The sequence below is a fragment of the Pinus tabuliformis genome, chromosome 8 (assembly GCF_031772625.1).
Source record: "Pinus tabuliformis cultivar Carrire ecotype Pingquan chromosome 8, CPIR1, whole genome shotgun sequence".
Lineage (NCBI taxonomy): Eukaryota > Viridiplantae > Streptophyta > Pinopsida > Pinales > Pinaceae > Pinus > Pinus tabuliformis.
In genome coordinates this window covers 1540535787-1540546755 of record NC_142294.1, presented here as the reverse complement: position 1 = coordinate 1540546755, position 10969 = coordinate 1540535787, and positions in this window count along the sequence as shown.

Sequence of the window (10969 nt, the reverse complement as noted above, 5' to 3'; positions counted from 1 at the left end):
TAGACAAAGGTTAAATTTAAAAAATGTCGGTGTTGGTCCTATTTTTTTTTCACCATATCAGTGTTATATTCCCACGAAGCACTCATTGGTTCATGTATTGAAACACCCCGGTGCGTACTTAACAAGAGCACCGCTATAGGGTTTTTGTTTATTTTTTAAATGTGGTTCTCTTGGAAATAATACGCGCTAGTGTTGTTACAAAAACATACTTAAAAATGGTTAAATAAGAAAAACCTACCAACCATAAATTTCATTTTTGCCATTTGCAGTGTTGTAGAGATCTCAAGCACCGATGTCATTCTTGCCTCACATAAGCACCCTGTCGTCAGTGCTTCTCTTGCTCACCATCCTTCCATCTCGTGCTCAATGTGCGACTTTCAGATTTTCTCAAATGGTGGTGAAATTTGTTTTTCTCATTTATGCGTCAACTATGCCTCCTTGATGAGAAAATGTCTATGTTTCTCTCTAATTTAATTTTTTAGCAGATTATAATTACAAATTAGGGTTGAAAAATCCATTGTTTTCGATATTGTTTGCCTGCATGGTGCATTCGACATGTTCCTCTCGTACTAGTAGCGGTTTACCTTGTAAATTTACAGGGTGCACCACAATTCAATGCGAGAACCTATCGCACTGCGATGTTGTCGGTGGGTCTGGAAAATTAAAATGCACGGGAAAAGCTATAAATTGTATGTCGGTGTGTATCTTTTTAAGTTAATCCCAGTGCGTTTACCAAATGCACTGCAAACGTAATATTAAAAAATATAGCTCGATGTGTTCGATAACCTATGTGTTCTGTATCAGTACGTAAAGGTTATACGTACACATTGATGCGTAAGGTTGTCTCAACTCACCGTGTTCAAAATGTATGTATGCGAACTAAAAGCAATGCATCATATGTATGTATGCACCATTTGTCGATGCTTTCTTTCCTTGATAACGCACCAAATCCAGAGCATTACTATTTTTTTGGCACACCAGGGATTTTTTTATTTTTTTTAATTGAAAGTTATATGTCTATATTTATAAATACATTTTTCATTTAATAAAAAAATATGCTTTATGTACGAGGCTAATGTATTTTATATGTCAATCATGTACCAGAGATGTCAATAGAGGGAGTTGCAACAAGAGCAGGAGGAAATGGCGGATCAATATAATGTGATCCGACCATAGGAGACACAAGAGAGGGAGAGAGATTTATACCCTCTCCCTATTAGTGCAATGATCCAAGTGCTCTTGAGGAATGTTGTCCTCCTTAAGTACTATGATTGGTTACATCTTTGAAGGCGCACTCTGGCTTGTTGGCACACCTGATCCGTCGGTGGGATGTCCACCAACAGGCTTTCCGTGTTGATCCTGAGATGTGGTATAGGCCCTATGAGGAGCACATATTATCACTGACTTATCTAGGAGAGGGGAGGATTTTCCCGAGTCCCTTGATTTTCTGCATGGTGTTGCAACAGAGAGCCAACTTGTCTACTCTCAGTGATATGTCGAGGGCCATGTAGTCCATCTAACATATTTCCAAGTGTCTGGTGGACAACTATGTATTTCTTCTTTTGGTGCACACGAGGTTAGGTGCTTCTCATTATTAGTGAGTACCATTGCACACTATACTAGCGATGGACAGTGCATTAGTTGCCCTCTTTTGTTTTATGTCGATTCTTTGATGCTGGCACCATGATGTATCAAATGGTCTGCCATTTTTTTACAGCGGTTTTGTAGGGCTTTAGATAGATGTCTAGCTATGATATATGGGAGGATGAACTTCCCTTTTGCTTCAAATCTTTTTTGTTTATTTTTTGAGAGGTTTCCAGAGATGAGGCTTACTTTTGACCGTCGCCCTCCTAGGCTGATGAATGAGGTGAAGATGCGCATGTGGGGCGAGATGATTCGCAAGAGGGGCCTGCCAGAGTATCCAACTAGGATCTTCGTCGAGACACTGGCGCTACTAGCTAGTGTGGTTGACCACATGTTTGTCTTGGTGTTGTGTCCGTACATGGGGATGGACTGGAGACAGTGTCCTAAAATCCTCTTCACACTAGATGGGCCTACAGATGATAAAGGTAATATTAATGTTTTCTTTAAATTAATCTAGTTTCATTTTTTCGTCTTAATTAATTAGAATAAAATTTATTCTAACACATTCTTTAACTTGTTTTATTAAAATGTTTAATGAATTTGTCTAATTATTGTTGTGTAGTATATATTTTGTAGACATTAGCACATTCGTTGGGGACATGCCTCCTCCCCCACTAAAGGGATCAAATGAAGAGATGGGCGAGGCCCCAGAGGGTGAGGCACATCCTCAGATGCAGAGGGGCGCGGGCATGCAGGTCCGTAGGGCTAGTCTCAACTTTAGGATGGATTGCTACGACCGACTGTCTAGAATTTTGGTTGAGGAGGGAGTCTACACTGCGAGGGATGGAGACATCATGGCATATTCTAGGCTCCTTGAGCACTTTACGGACTGTTCGCGCGATACGATGAGTCATATCTGTCATACCATCGAAGTTACCATACTACTGGTAGCGAGGAGAGATGCAAGGCATCCAAAAGATACATCACATGAGTCTTCACGTAGTGCTACCCCGTTAGATCATGATGATGAGGGTGATGAACAAGCTTTTGGTAGTACTACCCCATCAGATCATAATCATGGTTTCAATGATCATTTTGGTAGTACTCCACCTCCTCATCATTTTCCTGATGATCATGTCCCAGTTCTGACGGAGGTTCATCATGTTTCTCTTGAGAGAGTGAACCAACCACCTTCTCCTCCACCTTATAGTTTGATTGTTGAGGCAATACTTAACCATCCATCTTCAATTGCTACAGACGAGGTTGCCACTACTACGTCTGTTGTATTAGATATTTAATAGTAGTTATTTGACTTGTATATATAGATATGTTGGTGACAATGTGTATATTGTTAGGTCATGCTAGATATGTTCATGTAATGTGCTTGCAGATAGATATATGTGTGATAACAATTATTTGTCATGAGAGGTATATTTAAGGATGTGTATGGTGATGATGCTAGATTACAATGTTTGTGCTTTATTAGATGTGATCACAGAGATGATGCCCTGTTAGATTATTAGATTTGTGTGCTAGCTAATCATGATGTTTATACGTGCAAGAGGTGTATATAATTAGATGATGGTAGTGAATTTGAATGTGTATCTTAGATGATGTTTATGTTTGTTAGCCAGTATCATCATGAAAGTTTATTTTTATGAAATAATATTTATTATAGATTATGTATTGGTGAACTTATATCAAAGTTTTATATACGAAATTACATGCAAAACGACTTATTTTATAATAAAAAATGCAAAGATATTTTTATAAATTACAAAGTTTATTATGGTTGAAATTATAATTGTAAAATTACCATAAATATTTTTCTATTCCTTAGATAGTTCATTAATATTCATTCTAACCTAATAGTAAAATGTTTCAATACTCACAAGGAAAAAATACTTAAAGGGAAAATAATTTAGTTAGTTCTTAATAAGACGAAAATGTGTAACTCATTCAATTTTTAATATAGAGTAATAATAATAATAAATTATTCAAAAATATAATTTAAACAATGAAATATTACACTATGGTCGATCTATATATAGAGATAGAAAACCACTACCGATCTATCTCAATCATAGATTTATCAATCACTAAAAGAGATTAATTTTTTTGACATGTACATTTTTTTCAAGTTTTGCATTCTAAAAAAGATTTTCATATAATGAGATTTGATCCCTCTCGACCCTTGGTAGATTCATTTACAGAAACGGGTAGTGGATATATTAGAAACTTGGCCTTAATGCCAAAGAGCAGATTACAAAGGATGAGTCTAAAACGATAAGTGCCGAACAACCTTGCAAGACCGTGACATTTATGATTAGCTCACATCTTTTCTTAGCTGCAACTATGTGATCAATTTCAGAGATTTTCCCAAGCTTGTGGGTACAAACAAACTGATTTAACAGAAAGAAATAAAACATGACAATGTTCTAAATTAAGGGATTGGTTCCCATATTTCCTGTCTGCCTCTGAGCAGAGCACTAGCCGTAAGAAGGGCTGCTTTGTTAGCTTCAGTGTCCGCCTCCTTATTATTGGCTCTCAACACATGATAGAAATTTAAATTCTGGAAAGAGTCACCAAGGTCTGAAATTCTATGAATCAGCCTTGCTAGCCTTAGGTCCTTTGGCTTAGATCGTGTCACCATAGTGTTAATAATAACCTGAGAGTCTCCAATAACATTAACCTCCCTGATGTTCAACTCTTTCAGCATCTTGAGTCCTTGAAAAAGAGCCAAAGCCTCTGCTTGGATGCTGGAAGCAATGCCCAAGCCCCAGGCGAAACTGTGAATCCTAAAACCAGCTAGGTTTAAAATAACTCCTCCAGCACCAGCTCTTCCAGGATTTCCCTTAGCAGCCCCATCAAAAAATAGAGAGTGCCTATGATGGTTTGCAATCCATCCTTGGAGCTCGTTTGTTGTAGCCCTTATTTGCCAAGCTTTTGGGAGGGAGATACTCTTTACCAATTTTTGGAACTATAGGTGGAAGAGATGCCCAAGCCCTAGGCGAAACTCTGAATCCTAAAACCAGCTAGGTTTAAAGTAACTCCTCCAGCACCAGCTCTTCTAGGATTGCCCTTAGCAGCCCCATCAAAAAATAGAGAGTGCCTTTGATGGTTTGCAATCCATCCCTGGAGCTCGTTTGTTGTAGCCCTTATTTGCCAAGATTTTGGGAGGGAGATACTATTTACCAATTTTTGGAACTATAGGTCGAGAGAAGAGCCCCAATTTTTATCTTGTTGGGTGAGATTTAAATCATCTTTATAGTCTCTCAGGCACTCTTTTAACTGGCATTTAATTTTAATTGTCACTAGCTTGACGTCCTACTCGCAATTTCTGAAAATCCTTTTGTTTCGTTCAAGCCAGATCTGCCAGCAAGTAATTTTAAGGAGAATAATCCAAGCAGCTCTAATATTTTTTTTTGGAGGAGGACCAGGGTACCTTTGCAGCCATTCATCAAAAAAATCAACAGTGGAGGAAGGCAACTCGAAGCTGGGACTCAAAGTATTCAGCAGCGCAGACCAGATTTGCAAAGTAAAGGAACATTCTAGCATCAAATGTGAAACGCTTTCCTGATTTACCTTGCAAAGTCTACATCTTGAAGGGCCATGGAAGCCACGCTTCTGCAGATTATCATCAGTTAAGATTTTGGAATGGCATAACAGCCAATTGAAAAAATCGATTTTTGGCAGAGAGGGGTGGTACCAAATCCCTTTCCAAGGCTCTGGATTCGTGGTCACATGGGGGCGCTCGCACAGCTTGGCATATCCCTGAGCAACGGAATAACCACCAGCCTGCACACCCCAACCTCTGGAATCCCTACTTCGCATCCGCCTTGGAGCCAATCTGTGGAGCTTGGAGAGCAGTTCCTCGCGTTCTATAGCCAAATCTGGGGGCGTTTCAATTTTCCAGCCAGCCTAGTGTGAATCCTGTCAGGCTGAGATATCCCACAGGGAACGCATTCCAGCATCGTTCATCCAACTGCGCAATGCTTGGAGAGAGGGACAGTCTCCTAGCGGCTCATTGTTCATAATTCTGTCTATCCAAAGGTTGATGCTTTTTCCATTACCAGGGACCCAACAGACATGAGTATTTATAAGCAGACAGGCTTTTAAATAGAGCTTCTGGAAGGGTGTATTCAAGAGCGGCAGAGGATGGTCTAGGTAGCGGGAGTGATTGCCCTTAAAATATTTTTTCCAAAGAGCTAGATGAGCCCAGCCAGGGTTAGGAGCAATAATTCTCCAAATGAGCTTAGCTCCCATGGCGATATTTTGATATCCAAGATTTATAAAGTTAAAGCCTCCTTCCAAGAGCGATTTGGAGATGGAATCCCAGCTGACTAACGGGATCTTTTTCTCATTTTGATTGCCCCCCTTCCAAAAAAATTTCCAGATGATCTCCTCCATTTTTTTGAGAATCCCGGAGGGAGTAAGAAGAACAGAAAACTGAAATAAGGGAAGACTGTTAAGGACTGATTTAATGAGGACGGACTTACTGGCAATGTTGAGCCAGGAAAAGCCCCAGGCAAGCAGCTTGTTCTTGAATTTCTCCAGTTGGGGAAGCCAATCTCTGCTGAAGGCTCTTTTAAGAAAAACAGGAAGGCCCAAATACTTGAACGAAGACCAGTTTGAGGAGGCTACGAAAGCAAAGGTTCTGGAAATGGAATTGAGCATGCTGGAAGTGGTGTTCCAGCAATAGATATGGCATTTGCCATTGTTTAAATTGCTTCCCGAAATCGAACAAAACTCATTCAGGACTCCTTTAAATTTGGAGGCTATAAGCACAGAGGCAGCGCCCAATAACAAGGTGTCATCCGCAAAGAGGGCATGATTGATGTTTTTAACACCTCTTGCTATACAGAGCCCAACAATTTCCTGATCCATCATTTTTTGTCTAAATAGAAGCTGAGGACTGAGGCTTGAAGAAAAAAAAGAAGGGGGGAGAGAGGGCACCCCTGCCTGAGCCCTCTCGTGGCTTTGAAAAAGTTAGCAGCTCTGTCGTTTACTAATGGAGCGATCCAAGGCTCCGAAATGCAGGCCCAAATCCAATTTATAATATTCTCCCCAAATCCAAATTTGTGTAAGACTTTCAGCAGAAAACTATGCTTGACTCTATCAAAAGCATTTGCTAAATCAAGCTTGACAACCATACCTTTTTCCTTGCGACTCATACTTGAGTGGATTGCCTCTTGGACCAGCATGTAGTTGTCCACTATTTGTCACCCTTGAATGAATCCTCCTTGGCTTTCCGGAATAATTTTTGGGAGGATGAACTTAAGTCTATTGGCAATGACTTTAGTAATCAGTTTATAACCGATATTACATAGCGATATCGGGCGAAACCTGTTGAAAGTGTTGGCTCCTTTCCTTTTGGGGATGAGGGCAAGAAACGCAGAGTTCGTGCTGCTTCTGATTTTCTGGCAAGCTCGGGATGTACTCACCATTTTGTATAGATCTTTTTCCACAATCTGCAAGCAAGATTGGAGGAATCTGGCTGTAAATCCATCTGGTCCAGGGGCTTTGTCTGGGTCCATGGCGAAGGGGGCATCCTTGACTTCATTCTTAGTGACTTTAGCTTCAAGAAGGTGATTCATTTCAATAGTAATCAAGGAGGGAACCACGTCAATCATATCAGAGCTTTGGTCCAGATTATTGTCTTCACTATACAGGCTTTTAAAGTGAAGGGAGGCAGCTTTTTTGATGCTTGCATTGTCTTTGTGAGTAATAGTGCCATTGTTGATTACGGAAATGGCATTAGTACATTTCCTTGCCTGAGCTTGTTTATGGAAGAAGGAAGAGTTCCTGTCCCCTACTTTAAGCCAAAGACTGCGTGACTTAAGTCTCCAATACTCTTCTTCTGCTAGGCAAGCCTTGTGGAAGTTTTGCTGGAGTTGGGCTTCTTTGTCTAGAAACTCTTTAGTTATGTCTGTTGTTTCAGCTTGGAGGTGGTGATTTTCCAGACTGCGTTGAAGATTTTTTCTTTCATTTGTTGGATTGGGTAGCGTTTTGGCCCAGCTTTTTAAAGCCCTTTTCACTCTTCTGAGCTTCTCCTCCCAGACAAAAAAGGGGGAGCCGTTTACCGGCTGCATCCAGATGTCCTTAACTAGATGCATGAAGTCTGCTTCATTAGTCCAGAGCGGGCTGAATCTGAAGGGGATTGGACCTAGGTCAAGCTGAAACACCAGTTCCAGCTTGATGGGTTTATGATCTGAAGTACTGCATGGGAGGATATGAACTCTAGCCTCTAATCCAAGCAGAAGAAAAGAGCTTTGAATTAAGAATCTATCCAATCTAGCAGCAATGTGGCCAGGACCAATTCTTTTGTTAGTCCAAGTGAACTTACCAGAGATTGGCTTGATGTCCAGCAGGTCCCAGTCCTACATAAGGTCCTCTGCCCATTCCCTTGCCGGATCTCGAACAATGCTGCCTCCTCTCTTTTCTGCTGACAAGAGAGTAAGATTGAGATCTCCTGCTATGATGATATTCTCAAGATTAACTAGATCTGCTTGGATTCTTATGGAGTCCCAGCAGGCCTTTTTTTCCACAGCGTTCACGGGGATGTACACATTGAAGAGGCTGATAATCTCTTTTGAATCTAAGTGCTGCAATTTTAAGAGCAGCCAGTGAGTATTGAGGGTCTCAGAGACGAATGAGAATTTGCTAGCGTTCCAAAGAGTGGCCAGCCCTCCGGAAGCCCCTCGGGCTGAGATAGCTTTTGCCTCACATTTGTTCCAGAGTTTCTTGCTTGCCTAAAGGAAGACAGAGTCTTCCAGTTTGGTCTCCTAGATGAGAAGTATGTCAGGAGTTTCTGTTCTTATTAAACTTCTGATGGCTTCTTCTTTGATTCTGCTCCCCATACCTCTACAGTTCCAGGAGACTATCTTCATCATTTGTATTTCTGATTGGCTCCCTTGGAGCCTTGGGGTTGGTTTCTCGCCATCTTTGCTTTTGATGCTAGGAGCTTCTCAAGGGTTGGCTGGCTGCCTTGAAGCTTATCCTTAAAAGTTTCCTGCTCTCTTTTTTCCCGATCTGATTTGCAGCCTCTTGTGGATCTCCTTATCGAAGCTTGGGATTCTCCTATTTCCCCTTCTTCCTCCGAGCACTCCGATTCATGCTCCTCTTCCTCTACTGCGACAGTGTTTCCTTTGGAGCTCTCAGCCATTGCCATATCTATTGCTGGAACACCACTTTCAGCCATTGCCTCTATTGCTGGAACACCACTTCCAGCTTGCTCAACTCCAATTCCAGAACCTTTGGGGGTGCCTTTAGAGGGTGGGATTGATTTTTGATTTTTTGGTTCCTGAGCTTCCTCTATTTGCGAGCTTAGAGGGGCGAATTTGTTTTCTTGATCCTTTCTAGGGGGGGGGGGGGGCGCCTGAGGACCTCTTCCGTTTGGACCAGCCTGCTTTTGGGTTTTCCTGGCGCGCTTGACCTGATTCCAAGCTTCTTCTTTACCCTTATCTGGTTCCACATTGGTTGGGCATCCTCTGGCGAAGTGGCCGTAGACGTGACATTTTCTGCATTTGAAAGGCAGCTGCTCGTAGTCCAGCTTCTGCAAATGGGACCAGTTTCCTACTTTGATTTTGATGGCTTCCGGGAGACCCACCTCTAGGTCTACTTCTACGCAGATACAAGCACAGTCATATTGGTCTTTGTTGTTTGCCCTATCTATGAATTTCCCAAGGGCATTTCCGATGTGTGTCAGTGAGTCCCGGTTCCAGCAATGGACTGGGAGATTAGGAAGTTTGACCCATACAGGGACAGCCGAGGGGACATCAACTGCAGGGTCGAAATCCGGCGTCCATCTGTTGAGATACAAGCCCTGGGGGCCCATGAAATAGGGGTCATTCTGAAAGATCAGATCCTTGTCCTCCTTTGAGGTGAATTCGAAGAGGAAAAACCCTCGACCTAAGAAGTAAGAGGTGACGCTGCTCTTGATCAGGGGAGCCCAGTTCCTGTTTACCCAGGACTCAGTGGTCTTAGGAGAGGGCCATAGACCGGTGAACTGGCCAACGAGAGCCCGCTCAGCTAAGGAGAGGGCAACTTGAATCGGGGTCTCTGGCGACAGGGAGATTTCAGGAATATCTTCCAGCCTCTTGACAAACTTGGTTGCTTCGCTCTTCTTCTTCTGCGGCAAGCCGGCCAAGAGCCGAGAGAAAGCTTCGGCAGATGAAGGTAGGCCTGCCTGAGGCGAGCTCGGGACCTCCATGAGGGCGAGCCCGGCTTAATCGACCCACCCAGCAGAAGACGTGCGCTCTGATCCGCAGAAGCTCAAAAAGGAACGCTGAGAAGGGGGCAGAGGGCCCAAAGCCACGGGCCGCAGAGCAGCAAGGGCGCCAAGGCGCAGCTAGGGTTTCATGGCTGCTCCAGCGCTCAAAACCTTCTACAGACTCTTTGGTAGATTCATTGTTAAGATGAATCTATATTGATTTATAAAATTTAATCTATTGTTGAATTTAAAAAACTCAAGTCAATTTTTTTTATAATTAATTTGGATTAAAATATATATATATATATAGATATAGATATATATATATATATATATATATATATATATATATATATATATATATATATATATATATATATATATATATATATATATATATATATATATATATATATCTATATCTATATATATATATCACAAAAGTTATGAGATCTTCAAGCAATATAAATATAATATTTATAGCAACTCTTACTAATTTAAATTAGAATTTTCTCGCTCTAAAGATGAGGATCAAGAAATGTAAAATAAGGTTTGTGAATTTACTTGTAGTTGTGGATTTACTCTATTGGAAGTTCTCCTTTAAAGATAAAAGTGAACTTTTTTCTAGTAATACAGATATAATATTTTGGTTCTATTTTGGTTCTTTATTTGCTATTGAGGTTTAAATTTATCCCCTTTTTAATAATAAATATGCATTAAATAATACAAAAATAATACTATATTATATTTAACTTTTTAACAAATAATATATTTGATTATTTCTTAATGAACAACTCAAAATACTATTTTTTCCACATACTTATCACGAGATAGTCACTAAAATTCATGTTTTCACATTTCTCCTAGCTACTATTACATCATGTTCACAATGATAAAGACATAAATATTTTACTTATAAATACATAAAAGTAGATATTTATTTTGCATAATCTAAATAGGAAAAAAATGCATCATCAAGTCTATTAGAAAGTCAAACAAATGTCTCTTAATCACCATCACATTATTTATCATTTAATTCTTAGCCATAAAATATTTATTAATTCAACTTTTATTTATAATTACCATTGAAAACAGAAGTCAAAACCCTTCCATTATCCATGAAGAAAAAAACTTAAAACCCCTCATGCATCCATGTAAGCCCATTTGTTTTTG